The following is a 15,217-nucleotide window of genomic DNA, read 5'->3' as shown; positions in this document are numbered from 1 at the left end:
GCTTTGGTCGCCGCTCCAATATGTTTTGACCCTTAGGCGGTTACGGTCGAAAGCATATCAGTTTATCATATTTCTGGTAGGAACTTCTAAACTATTTCTAGGGTTTTACTAGAAGAGCAAGTTAAAGCCCCGGGAAAGTAAAATAATTAAGTTTCGCACGCGCTCCATTTCTCTTGTAAATGAAAATTAGCCTTCAGTTACAAACTAAAAAAAATTAATTTAAACACACTGGGAAAATGAAATATTCGAAAACTCCTAGTCATATTTAGTTGTTAATTTCTTCCAACTAACCTGCAGCGATTCAATGTGCTTTGGCGTCACATATTCTTCCATACTCGCTGATCCAACACCCACACCACCACCACCACCAGTACTACCATTACCGCTTCCATTCTCCGGCTGTTCCTCGATTCGCCCCTCCATAGATCCACCAAAGCGATGTATCATTTGCGCCATTCTCGCCGATGCGCTAAATTCTTTCGTCAACGGTGAACCGCCTATCGTTGTGGCACGATGACGTGGACTTTGTGTAACCGAGCTACTCTCGGAACTATAATCGGCAGCATAATCGGTGCTCTCTTCAAGAAAATCACTTGGTGACTTACGACCAGCGCGATCCTTACTTTTCGCGCGACTCCAACGATGCTTCAGCGTATTGAAAAAGCCGTGCGTCTTATGGAAGACACCGCTGGCTCCCGAACCTGAACCGCCACCGCCACTGTGCGCTGTGGCGGCGCTTTTGGCACGTTTCGGTGATGTGCGTGGCGAGTCGCGTTCGTCGTGGCAGTCGTGTCCATTCAATTCCGATGCGGATTTACTTAAATGTCGGCCAAGTCGTTGTGTGAGCTGTGGCGAGCCATGTGGTGTGGCACCCTGTGATGCCTGGCCGCCGTTGTTAATGTAATGCTGCGCAAATTGGCCGCCGCCACCCACACTGCCACTTGGGAAATCGTCACTGTAATGGATACGTGCTGAAAGTAGATAAAAAGAGGAAAAGTGGAAAGATATAAATAAATTTGTTAAATACATACATACATAAGCAGTTACATATATGTCGCGTGTATTCATTTTGTCTGCCTTGAAAGGATGCGCATTTTGCTACCTTATTTCTTGCGAAATGGAAACCTTGGTGGAAGAGGCAATAAATTTCGAAAGGGTTTTTACGGCTTCCTTCTAATCGACTAAAGAATCTTAGTAGGAAATGGAATCATATAAATTGGCAGGTAAACTGATAAGGTATTGGCGTACATTTGGAGAAGTTGAATAGATAAGGAAAAAGTAAATTTCATTTTTGAAAAAAAATCATTTTCTTGTTAATAAGGAAGGATAGGAGTTATGTCATGTTATAACAAAATTTCGATCTCCTTTTGTTCGAAATGAAAAGTCTACATTATTATGGGAGTTCTGCCCAAAGGTATAAAATGGAGGAGTTTAAGTTAAAAAAATATTTAATTCTGAAATGTTAATTTTCTGACCTCACGCATGTTTTTACTTGGTTTGTAAAATTTTGAAGTTTTGCATACAAAATATCTTTGACTTTGCTTCAGGAAAATCGGAAATAAGTCGGATAAATAGAAACAATGATAAACTTTCAATCACCTCTCTGTCCCTGTAATGTAATAATATGGATATGATATATGCATATATGAGCCCATGAGAACCAGATTAGAAAAATTAGAAAACAATTTTCCAATAGCCAAATTTTAATTGATTGACTAATTATGAAGATGTGGAAGACTGTGGGGATAACCCTTACTTATTCGTTAAGAGGAAAAAGCTTCTTCGCGTTGCTTAAACATTTGCGAGCAATCAGCTTCTTTTTCATCCCGATGAGACTGACTGACTTGTACTTAAAGTAGTAAAATTAATAATTATCGATATCACGAAATTCCTTAACCGCCTCAGTGAGTTACATTTGAAATAGAGTACGTTGAGGAATAGGTTGGAAACCGCCATGTGACAAGATTTACTGTTGTTGAGACGAAATTTGGGTTGGAAATTCCAATCATTAATAGCATTAAAATTTGAATAGTAGCATAGATTGGCCAAAAGCAACACCTACTAGCTCAGTGGAGTCCTTTGAATGTTCATTCAAATTATTGCGCGGAAACTCAATTCAAACAGCAAGGACTTCCTGTGACACTATGCGAAAACCCCAACAAACAAAGTTGCAAAATCCTTCTAGTTGGCAGGCGACCGCGGACGATCAAGGACGGTTCTTCAGCTAGCCAAGCACTAACTTTCGTTTTTGACAGTAGTCCGTCCGTGCTTGGAATGTAAGCAGTATAACTTAATGTTGTTGTTGCGATCTCATATTGCAGTAGCTACTTGGGGCATGAGACGGTCAAACCATTTCAACTCACACGCATAGGAGCTTTCTGAAGTGGTCATTAGCTGATTGTGAACACTTTTGAGCGCTTTTTCATACAACTTATATATATACACCGTTCTGGCTATACACCGTTGTGGTTGGGCCGATTTTTCTAGGACTCGGGCATAAGTAGTTACATACTAACCAACAAGATGACAAAGAAACTTAAAGTGAGAGAACTTCCAATTTTGGCATTCTGGAAGGAATTACACATGCTCATTAAAAGGGAGTTATCTCTTAAACCGACGTATACATGATAAGAACTTCTTAATACCCACAGTGAAGCAGCATTCATGTAGCCACATTGCAACGTTAATACGTCGAGGCAACTTCCAAACCTCTACAAAGAGATTTATCTACAGCCATGGACATAATAGCAGGTCACATCTCGGAGTGAAATTTAAAGAGGTACCCAAGTAGAAAAGAATGAACAGCCCTAAACCTCAACATTTGAAACTGAATCACCGAATGCATTTGAAAGCCTATTCAATAGAGTGTTTTGTGTACTCGAATGTACTCAATATTAACAACAGATAAACCATTTCTTCAAACATCTTCAATTGTGCTACATCTTTGCACATCAAAGAAAGTGCTTTTGTTCTAACGGAAATGCAATCGCCTTTCTTGCTTACGTACTGATGTCTTCGTTGTCTTAAGTATGAAAAATGTATGTTTTAATTTTTTGCATTCCTTTCTACTGCGCTTGAATAGCAAGTGAGCTATTTCGGCCACAGGTGTGTAGGTATAAATATATTCATAAGAAAATAATGACATACTCTTGGTGCACTTAGCGGCTAAGAGTTTATGAGGGTGATGTAGATTTGTTGTTGAATGTTTGGCAGTTCAACAGCTTAATAGTGAATTTATCCTTCAGCTTATGTAAGTTTTTAAATTTTCGCCTGCAGATTTTTAGGCAAGATTTGCTTGTTACTCAGACACTTGTTAAATCAAAGTTTTAGCATAGGAACTTAATATGGATGCTTCAGCAAAAAATCAATTTTTAGAATGTTTGTTCGTATAAAAATCCTTAATATGAGAGTTTCTTGCATGAATGAATAATGAGCACAATGGCATAGTTAAGTTAAAAAGAAATGCGAAACAATTTAAAATATTGATGAATTAAATTTGGGAATATTATAAAATGTGTTTACAAAAAAGTTTCTGCATATTGAACCAAACCTCTATATCCCTATGTTCATCGACGGATTGAATGCAAATCCGAGGTCTGTTAGCCTCGAGATCATTTGAGGGTCTTACCGAGAAAAATTTATTGAATAAACCTGAAAATGCAATAAAATTCTTCTACCTCGAGCCCGACGTAGAGTTGAATAAGATAGAAATATAGAGGTTTAGTTCAATGCACAAGAACTTTTTGAAGCGAAACTTCTTTAGCGGCGGTTGGTTGGTTGGGAGTAAATTGACAAATTAAACGGAAAGAGCACATGGAAATGGTGCAACGGAAATGGTTGGGACGAAAACCAGTGCTTCTTGAGTATATGCGCATGGTATTAATTTAACAAAAACTTGCTAATAAAACACTTAGCAAAATACCAATACAAGAATGAAAGTTGAGTACGTACATAGATAAATAGATAGATAGATAAAGAAAAGGATAAAGGCAAATTAAAAACAAAAACAAAGATGCGTAATGATAAAGGCATAAATGAAGATCAAGGCAAATTCAAACACTTTACTTAGATAAAGGTAAAGGTGAAGAAGAATATGTAGATGAAGCAATTCATAAACATAAAAGAAAAAACAAAAATAATTACAAGGAAAAAGGTGTGGATGAGGATACCGATAAAAGTAAAATATAATGGTAATTATAGAAAAAAGGATATAGATACAGACATAGACACATTCTGGGAACTACTTCGGGATTTTAGAGATTCTCGGGACTTATCGATGTAATAATCGATATTTTTATCGGGTTTGCTATCGAAATTTTTATCGATTTTGTTATCGATATTTTCGGAACTTATCGATATAGCTATCGATTTTGTTATCGATATTTTTTACCGATTTTGTAAACGATATTTTTAATTGATTTTATTATCGATATTGTAATCGAAATTTTTAACGATTCTGTTATGGATATTGTTATAAATTGTTTGGAACTGACTATTCTCTGTAAGGGTTCAAGCACCAAGCAAGAGCGACTGGTAGCTCTGAGATCCGCCAAATTCGCGTGTGAGGTCAATTGAAACAGTTCTCCACTACGGAGAAACTTGCTGCACCGTCAGTTGTTTGAATGTGGCAACATTCAGCTCTGCAAATTTTCTGGGCTATAAGATTTATATCGACTAAAAAATCTTTTCGATCGTAACAGGACCCGCCTGAAAGAGGGTGGGCAGTCGGTGCTTGCATGTGAATCCATATGTCTGTGAAGAGCGCATCCAGAAGTAGTTCCACAGTTCCTTTTCCGTGGTGATGCAGAAGTTTGTGGGAGTCAAGGGGAATTCGTCTCTTATTACATGAAAATTTAACTTGATTATGGAAAAACATAATAAAAAAATACCAGCAGAAAATAGAAATATAGAAAAATTAAATTCATAACAATGGCAAAAGAGCAAAATTAATGAAATCAAAGTGAGAAGTAGCTTTGGTTTTTCTTGCGACTTGTTTGTGCTTTACATTGCTTTCCACAAGGCGACCAAAGAAGCAGGACAAATTATTACGCCAAAGCAGACACAAATTTGTTACTATAAATAATAAATTTTCTTTTCAATGACTCTGTATGATGCCAACGAGAATAGTAAAAGACGCAAGTAATTTACTTTGTCTGCTTTGCATAAAACAATTACTTATTTGTTCCTATTCTGCAGATACTTTCAGTTTGAGCTTAAATTACGCTTATTACCTGGGTGAACTTTGTTGGGTCTGCAGCAAGCACAAAAGGCAACTGGACACTTGAATGCTTTTTTATGCTTTTTCGCTAATATGCTGTCTGCCATAAACAATATTGGATGTCACTAATAAATTTGTATTTATTGGCAAATAACTTTATTTATTATATTGCGTCTATCGCGCAAATTGAAATATTAAATGTTGTATTGAAGAGTACATACATATTTAACAGTATATAGTTCTTACTCTTTTATGCTTGAATTATATTTTATTTTATTATCACTCAAATTTGTTATTTTATTGCTGAAGTTGTTTATTTTCGCAAAAAACACTTTGCTACATTTAATTTGAAATGGCGAAATTCGTAAACGCAAAGTGTACAATTTGCTCTTGAAAATGCACTTGTGCTCTTCTGATTAAACTCATATATGTAAATGTATATTTTATTGCGCTGCTCACTTTTGTTAGTTTATTGTTTGCTGTGTTGTGGCATCAATAAATTGCACTTATCGCCGTGCGAACATTCAGATATTTATTCATGTGTAGATAGTATTTCGCCGTTGTGTTGTTGTGTTCAGATATCTACTGCATTGGATGGATTTGTTGCACATATACATACATATTTAGTTGCAGCATGTTTTATTCCAGACATAAGTACTTTTATTTGTTTTATTTATTTCAGTGAATTTGTGGTTTGCTTTATGTAATGTGATCATTTCTATCCTAGTCTCAAGTTAAATTCACAAAATGTCACTCATACGTCATGGTGTACTCAACTGCTGAAGTGCTAATAAATTTTGGCACATTTTTTACCACATTTTTATTTTATTAGAAGTGTGAAATCGTTATGCAGATTATCTATAATTATGAATTAAATCTCTTTATATATAGCCCGCCACGGTAGCCGAGTGGTGTGAGTTGCGTACTGTCATTTCGTAGCACCTGAAAAAAGTTTTTCTAACAGCGGTCGGCATCCAATGACAAATCTTTAAGTGTTTTTCTGCAATGAAAAAGTTTCTGCAAAAACCACTTGTGATTCAGAGCCGGGCCAAAATTGAATGTTTTAGCATCAGGACGCTCAAACTGGAGGAGAAGTTTGGCCAAACACTTAGTAAGTGTAAGCGCCAAGTATTTATATACTTAAAATTACATATAATGACCGCACGGAGGTATTGGGTTGAGTAAAAAGTTACCATCGTTTTGGCGCTTGATGGCGAAAGGCCCGGCGGGTACGCTGTGTGTTATAACTACGGTGACCATCCGTCCTGTATTATACAGGACAGCCCTCTTTTTTGACCCATTGTCCTGGTAATTTATTTATTTTATACGGGACGCCAAATTTTCTGCATTTCTTTTAATGTCCTATATTTGTCCCGTATTCGATATTCCGACGCCTTAACAGCTCATTAAAATGGCATGCCCATGAACGAGTTTTAAGCGGTGTTGGTATATGATCGTAATTTTTTTATAAACGGTTATTATTTTCTTATCTATGCTCCATATGCTGCCGGCGAGAGACTTGATGACCTTGTTGCTGCTCTGTATTTTATTGACAACTGCAGTTGTGCGGGGAGAAGGAAAGCAGACTATGAAGTTTTAATAAAATTTTTGGGTTGTTTAACATCACAATTGTTGTGTCATGGACGTGAATGCTTAGTTGAACTGTGACCTCTTTCGTCCAGGTAGTGAAGAGGTTCGCAGTTGATTCCAGGTCTTGCGGAGTGGTAGTACGCACCTCTAACCACTTGGCCACTGCAATATCTATCTTTCACGTCGAAGATAATTGAGAATTTCACTTTATTATTTGAGTCTCGGACTATTAGAAATTGATATTTTGTAGACGATGAAAAAATTTATGTATTAGGTTTGTGACGAAAATCTGGGATTATTGTTTTTGGATTAACAGTGCTTACTTTAACTTTGTTTGGGCTGAATTTGTGGTACTTAGGCATGCAAATTCTGTTTACGTAAATATGGACAAAATATTCCTCACTTATGTATACTATTTCCTCAAGTCAATATGAAAACTTCCAACCTAGTCTTGATGGTGGAATGAACCGTCCATTAAGTTGTTCAAGCTACTCTTCAGTATATCTACGTCTGAATAATTATGGTTATGGTTTTTAGTTAAGGTTAATTATTATTAATTGGAAAAGTTAAACAAGTTGGAGCGTGCAGTATGAAATTAGTGTAGCGCATGTGTTTGGACTTAGATAGGTAGGTAGGTAGGTTGAAGTGGCTGCCTGGCCTAGAGGATACCAGCATACTTAGGCACCATCAGGGCACATTGCGATACCATATGGATTCAAAACCACTACTCCTTAAACCAATTCGTGGAGTCTACGATCCTTAGCAACTGCCGTATACCAAAATTATCAGTTGCGCTTAGATCGTCTAGAAAGCCTATACCTAGAAATTTCTGTCTTTTCCTGCCTACTTCTGGGTAATCGCAGAGTAAGTGCTCGATTGATTCAGGCTCTTTTTCATCATGGCAGCTCCTGCAGTAGTCGTTGTGACCAACCTCGAGGCGTTCTGCATGCCTTCCTATCCAGGATAAGTCCTGTGAGCATGCCAATGGCCAGCGACATATCGCCTCTATTGAGAGTGATATATTCTATTTTCGCCACGTAAACTTCGTTGAATTATAGTTTTCAGTTGTAGTTTCCCATCTGATGGCCGCTTCTTCAAGGAAGTGTTCCCTTCATATAAGTTTTGTAGAAAGCGAGTGGCATACCCAACCATTTCCAGGCTATTGAAAGTGGAAAGGAAGTAGAAGTAGTGCCATAAGGGCCACCTAACTGTCTGAGTATATATGTATATATTTTGGTAGTGGCGATAACAGCTAGCTTTCGGCTATCAACGGCCTCTTGTATGGCTGCCAGTTCGTCTGGAAAGACACTACAGTGGTCAGGTAGACGAAATGATCGTTGTATTCCCAATTGTTCCAGGTAGACGCTTCCTCCTACCCTGTTTTCTAGTTTGGAGCCGTCCGTGTAGAATCTTATGGCATCTTCAAAACCCGGAACGCCTTCGATCCATGATTCCCTGCTAGGTAAAGTTATGCTGTAACCCTTAGAGAACGTGAGCATTGGTACACAGTAGTCAGTTGTGCTAGGTAGCTGTCGGTTGATAAAAATTGAGAAGTGACCACATTGAGCCGCTTTCCAGCTTCTAAGCTCCTGTAGTCTTAGGGCTGTATTCGCAGCGTATTGCCTTCCCTTAATATCTATGGGCATGATGTTTAGAACCGCATTCTTTGTTATAGTAGCTGTTGTGCGAGGAGCACCACTAATGCAGATCAGGGTGTTCTCTCCACTTTTTGCAATTTAGAATTGTTTACCTTCTTCTCTAGCACTAGCCACCATACCACTACCCCGTAGAGAAGTATGCGCCTCACCACGACGGTGTACATCTAGGGCAATAGATTCGGGGTTAGACCCCATTTTTGGCAAATTGCAATTCCTACAGCTCTCGACTTCCTTCAGTTCCCCTTTTTATGCCTTCACCATTTAAATCGCTTTTCCATTTAAAAGTCACTCATACGCACTGCACCACCCCACGTCATATTTCAAATCGCTTAAAACTTTGACTACTTATAATACATAGCACAAAACTTTCAGTTTTCAAATTCGTTCTCAAATTATTCGCACAATAAATTTTTGAAATTCTTTACAATAAATCACAAATTGTCAAAGGTAGAATTTTCTCGGATTTAATGTGTGCAAATTAGCGCGCTTAAAACCACATGCAACACAACGCATGCAGCGTGGAAAACTATTTGAAACCGGTTGCCAGTAAAGCGCCTAAAAGACTGCTAGCCGCGTATACATAAAAGTGACGTGATGTGACAACGACGATGGTGACGACGACGACGATGGTGACGATGCGCATGATGCCATGTGACATTGAGCACCCGCTGCGACAGCTGGAGGCTGTCTGCTGTGTTGCGATGCGCCGAGCTGTTTTCTTCCCAACCATATCTAACAAAAATATTTTTATTACAGATGTTCTCATTCATGCCAATGCGTACGCAAGTACATATATGCATACAGATGCAAAAGAAGTGGACGGGGCGTTATAGTTGACAGAGTGTTGGTTTAGTGGAAATTCTTTCAAGTATTACATAGTATTATAAATGTTAGCATCTATTACATATAAACAGTCATAAAGGAATCATGAAGATATTTATGTATTCATTTGAAGCGCAGCACTCAGCACAAAGTAGGCTACTCTTCATAATGCTATGTGGGCCTACATTTTCTGTGATGATGTTGTTTGTTAGCTGATGGAATTGCCGTGGCGCTTGTTTAAGTACGTGCCGTGGTATGGGTGTTGTTGTTGGTTAGTTGGTCGGTGAGTGCATTCACCGTTCACTTGGCGTACCAATTTGGTCAATGTGTAGATACATTTACCGTGACTCAAACAAATGGCCACATGTTGATATTTTTTTTTTTTTTTTGTAATATTCGTAATGGTTTTCGAGCTAAATTTTCTTTGTTATTTTTCTATAAAAATACCGCTCAAGCTTTAACCAAAACGAAATAAATCACAGTTTCAACATTCATACAAAATTTGGGGAAATTCAAGAAATTTTCATCAAAATTTAAAGTTTTTAATCTGGGTATTTTTGCTTTTGCAATTTTATAGCCCTTACAATTTTAAGTCACATGAAGTGCAAGTTTCAAACGGCTAAAAAATTCTATCGATGTTTAAGATTTTTTTTAATGACGGATTTTGGCACTTTTTTCCATATAAGCACGAATTTCTTATGAAATAAAATGTGGGAGACCGTTAGCAACAATATTTCAAAAAATCAACGCCAGTTTTTGCAAATTGCACTTGTTATATAAAAAAACCGAAGATGTAGTCTTCAAAAAAATTATCAAAAATCAACGCGATTTTTTAGCCGGTTGAAACTTGCATTTTATTTGACTAAAATAGTATGGACATACCCAAAAATCTTCTACAGATTCAGATTTATAAGTTGCAAGTTTGATCAAAATTCATTGAATTTTCCTAAATTTTTTATAAAGTTTGTAACTGTGATTTATATGTATTTTTTTGGGTAAAAAAATAGCATAAAAAAATCTAGCTCGAAAAACATTGCGAATATTAAAAAAAAAATCAACACGTGATCATTTGTTTGAGTCACTGTATATATTTTGCAGCACATGCACACTTACATATGTGAACATCTGCAGACTTGTTAAATATTTATGTACCGGATGTGAGAAACTTTTACGCCAACACATACCAAACCACATACATGCATTTGCATTTACATACATATATACTCAAAGTGTACATTCTTATATGCCAACGTACATACATATGTACTTATGTACATATGCATGTATTTAATAATGACAGTATGAATGCAAAGACCCCGTAAGAAAGAGAAAATTAGTTCAGTAGGTTTTCTGAATTAAGTACTTGCATAAAACCATTGTGCTTTTGGCCTCAGTGTAGAATGTGCAAAATGCATAAATAAATAAATTATTAATTTCGGTACTTTGGGCTCGTCAACGGCCCCTATCGGGTCGAATATGGAAGACACATTTTTAAAACCTTCTTTAATATTCTGTGATGTTGTTCCTCGAAGGTTACTAGGGTTGCTGATTACGAATCTCTGCTCAGAATAACAAATTTGAAAATCAATTAAATATTCAATATTGCGGACAAATACATAAGAAATGCTAGAATGGCTTTAAATAAGTACGTTAAATTTTTTGGAACTAACTTCAGCTTCGTTGACAGCTACCTTAAAAACCCCTAAGCCGAAAATATTCATAGAGGTTCTTTTTTACCTGATAAATTTGTATTAACTGCGTTCTTGCATGTGCCAACAACCGAATACTTATTGAAATTTTGGCAATAACATCAAAAAAATTAGATCTTACGTCGTATTTTTCTGTTTCCACAAATTCGTCAAAACAAAAGTTCGTCAGAATATGCATGCATACTTAGTAACCGTAGCCTTATAGAATATAATGCACTTATAGCCGCAAAGGGGACAATATTTTAAATAACATGCATATAAATGTATCAAATTAGTTAAAACTTTTAACTTAGTGCCACAACGTTAAAGACTCGCATTTCAAAAGAAATTAAATAAAAGCTAATTTATATTCCGTATTATGCAGAAGAGTCTCGGATTCATCAACTCAAATGAGGTCAGATTAAATTACGGCAGGTGTTTGATGTTTAATGTTTGGTTTTAAAATACACTCGTGGTCATGTGTGCAAAGAGTTTTCTTACCCTCTGTTCACATACATACATACATATGTATGTACTTAGTTAGATATGTACATATGTACATACATACATATTTATGTATGAATCTCTTCATTTGCTACTGTTGTTACGAATTGCATATTTAAGTGCGGGTATGTAGATGTCTTTGAGTGCACACGTAGCCATGAAATAGCACGTTTATTATCTGAGCGCGAAAGTCAATTTTTGCAGTAGTTTTTCGCGCATACAATTTTTAGCTGCTTTTTATGCATTCACATATTCATTCATATATACATAAGCACATATGTACATACATATATGTATATTTATATCTAAGTACATCTGGATGTAATTAGAAGACATGCTTCCATATTGTTCTGCGAATTGTTTATTTCGTGGGAATTTATATGGATGTATGTGCATATAAATATACCTGTCAATTGGAACATAAAAATAAAAATAAAAATAAAAATAAAAATAATCATATATTTATGTATGTCTACACATAAATATCTATTATTTACTTAATTTATCAAATATTTTTTCAGAAGTAAATGTGAACTTATAGCCAGTTTCACCAAACTTATTTAAGTGGACATTAACTTTAATTTAATTTTTTATTTAATTATCATTTTAATTATTTTCAGTTTCAATAAGGTATTTATTTAAGTGAGTAAAAGTGGTTGTAAAACAGACTATGCCAGTGAAAGCTTTCATTTGTACTGAGAGCTTTTGAAAGCTTTGGCATGCTGTGTTGTAAAAGCAGAGCCGGTATATAAGTAAGCAGCAGATACACAATGATCAGGTGATTAAACGTGTAACACCTCTGAGTGTGGTTATTCTGATTTAATTTTTATTTAAGTGAAGAGCATAGGTTACTTAGGCTGCGTATCTCCAAAGTCGTTAAGATGGAAATTAATTTTTTATTTAGTTCTCATTTAAATTATATCCAGTTTTAATAAGCTTGAGCATTTTTCGTCACAATATGGTGCACATTAAAGAAGAGTTAAGTCCGAAAAGAGCTTTAAGCGCAACTCAAACTTTCATTTTGACACACTTAGAGTTGATGCCACTTTTTTGCCTTAGATATGTATGTAGTTGAAGTTGAGTTCACTAGGTACCCTGAAAGCATTAATGCGTTGACAAATGCCATTTAGTCTTGGCTGCATGCCATAACGGCAGCATTTTTCCTTAAATCATTCTAGTAAAAAATAGTAAATGACCTAACCGCGCAGTTGCCTGTACTTATTTATATGCGTTAGTCATTACAACAGGCAAGCAGATAATAAGCACTTTACAAAATTAACTGCGACAAAATTTTAATTAACTCCAAAAGCACGCTTACATCATTTTTATTACTAGTGGGCAGCCGTGCACCACACGCTAACTATTCAAATGTAGGAAATTAATGCAAAGTTGGATTCCGATTCTTATTAGTACATATTCACATTAGATTACAAAAAACTGCCTGTTAATTGCATATTGGCTAAATTTTATACATGAAAAATGTTATTGATTGAACTTGACTTACGTTCTGCTAGTCACTTGGTTATGGGGACTGCCGCATGTAGGAGCAATTTACAAAAAAATATATATATATATATTTTACTGAAATAAATGAATGCAAGGCGGGACAAATCGAATATAAGTTGGATTTTTCCAAAACGTTGGCGTACTCCCACACTTTTAACTTAGATATAATTTTTTTTAAGAAGTAGGTACCACTCACTATTTTTTATGAAACCTACTGACATTATGACATCTAATAGGTAATACATATATTAACACTCTAAGTTTGACAAATGTGCACGCCTGTCATTTTTATGCACAACTGGTGCAATGTTGCTTGTTATTTATTATCCTGCCATGCGTGACCAGACTTGTAAAAGAAAATATTATATCAGCATTTTTTCTTTTAAATGAACCTGCACGTAAACTTACGTGCATACAAACTTTTATGTACGTTAATGCATGTTTGTAAAAATGTACGAATGTGTATGCATTTTTTAGTTTCATCGCGTTCCTTAGGGGCAAATTCTGCTCAATTGTTAATTTTTTGTATTTTCCAGCCAAATGACTTTATGGCTAACCGCTGTTTAATTTGTTATGTTAATGTGAAACGCATGTCATATGTGCCCTAGAGACACTCTTGTTATTGCTTTTATAAGCTCAATATCATTTAAGCACGTTAAGAATGATCAGAGGTGCGTACTACCACTCCGCAGGACCTGGTTCGAGCTCGGGTCAGAGCAACATTTAAATTAGAAAAAGTTGTTTCTATTAGAAGTCGTCCCTCGGCAAGCAATGGTTAATCTCTGAGTATTTCTGCCATGAAAACGCCACAAATTGGAGGAGAAGCGCGGCCAAACACTTAGAAAAGTGTAAGTGCCAAACATATTAAAATTACACTGGTTTACCTCAAATGTGCACAGTGGCACCCAGCTGTCCAATTCCTATGTATAATTGCTCAGAATCTGTTATTTTTTTAAGAAAATGCTCCGAGGTTTCCCTGGCCTACCGCTCACAACACTTCCTGCACCTGCCCACGTTAGTGATAACTATATTTTGTCCATAAGCAGTTAACAGGATATGGCCCTAACTCTGCATTTTTTTGTTGTTTGATAGCCATAAAAAGAAACAAGTATAAATGCTTTCACTGTTTTCGCACATAATTTTTGCAATTTCGCAGGTAGTCTATGCATGTAATTTGTCTGGTTGAGAGTAAGGCTGGTTGCCTCTTGGCAGTCTAATCTGCTATTTCATTACCCTATATTGACTTTTACCCGGACACCCAATAGATATGCCACCTTCTGTCTGCGGTTTGCCAATAGCTTCCCAGCAGCGATTTTGGATTAAATACTATTCGAGGTCATTGCTTTAATTGTCGCCTGAGTGTCTACATATAGCCTTACTTTTGAGTTGATTGTCATTTCGGTGTATGCTAGCTCTGCAGCTATCGTCATTGCGTAAACCTCTGCTTTGAATATGCTGCAATGGTCAAGTAAGCTTACTGCCCGCCTGACGCTCAGTTTCCGGCGGTATATCCCCGCATCTACTCTGGTTGCCTTTTTAGAGCTGTTTGTGGAAATGTTTAGGGAAAAATATATGGCAAAGTTTCATTCGATTGCGACATCCCTCCTCCTAAACCGTGCTGCCTGTGCTTCCCGCTCCAAATGAGCTCTGCCTAAATGTTCTGAAATTGAATTCCCCTATGGCCGTCGATCTATGTACATATATGCGGATCTGAACTTGCCCTTAGGTACAGATAATTTCATCCGCTTTTCTTCACAGCTTTATTTTGAATTTATTTTTGGAAACAATAGCTTTGCTTATTTTTATTTTTTCTTTGGAAAATGGCTGAAGGGAGCTGAAACCACAGCTTTTCCTTGTTCCTTAACGATAAGACTTTTCCTCTTCAAAAGTCGTATCTTGGGAAATTCAATAGTCGACGCTTGGCTGCCTGTTCTATGGTAATATATATGGGGCGTTCCATACCAAAATGGACGGCGTTCCCACTTCATTCGTTTGATTTGTTTACAGTTTTAGGGTTGATGGATAAACATAAATAATAAATAAATAAATATGAAATTTGATTAATAACGGGTGATTTTTTTGAGGTTAGGATTTTCATGCATTAGTATTTGACAGATCACGTGGGATTTCAGACATGGTGTCAAAGAGAAAGATGCTCAGTATGCTTTGACATTTCATCATGAATAGACTTACTAACGAGCAACGCTTGCAAATCATTGAATTTTATTACC

General features: G+C 36.4%; 1 protein-coding gene across 1 annotated transcript in view; it reads left to right on the top strand.

The window, feature by feature from the left end:
• LOC118743892 (multiple C2 and transmembrane domain-containing protein) overlaps positions 1–15,217 on the top strand; it is a 110,783-nt gene that overhangs the window by 24,279 nt on the left and 71,287 nt on the right. The window lies entirely within an intron of this gene.

The sequence above is a fragment of the Rhagoletis pomonella genome, unplaced genomic scaffold (genome assembly GCF_013731165.1).
Source record: "Rhagoletis pomonella isolate Grant_MI unplaced genomic scaffold, Rhpom_1.0 Rhpom_scaffold_00007, whole genome shotgun sequence".
NCBI classification, from domain to species: Eukaryota; Metazoa; Arthropoda; class Insecta; order Diptera; family Tephritidae; genus Rhagoletis; species Rhagoletis pomonella.
The sequence above is the reverse complement of the archived record's forward strand: the minus strand, read 5'-3'. Positions and strand labels throughout refer to the sequence as shown.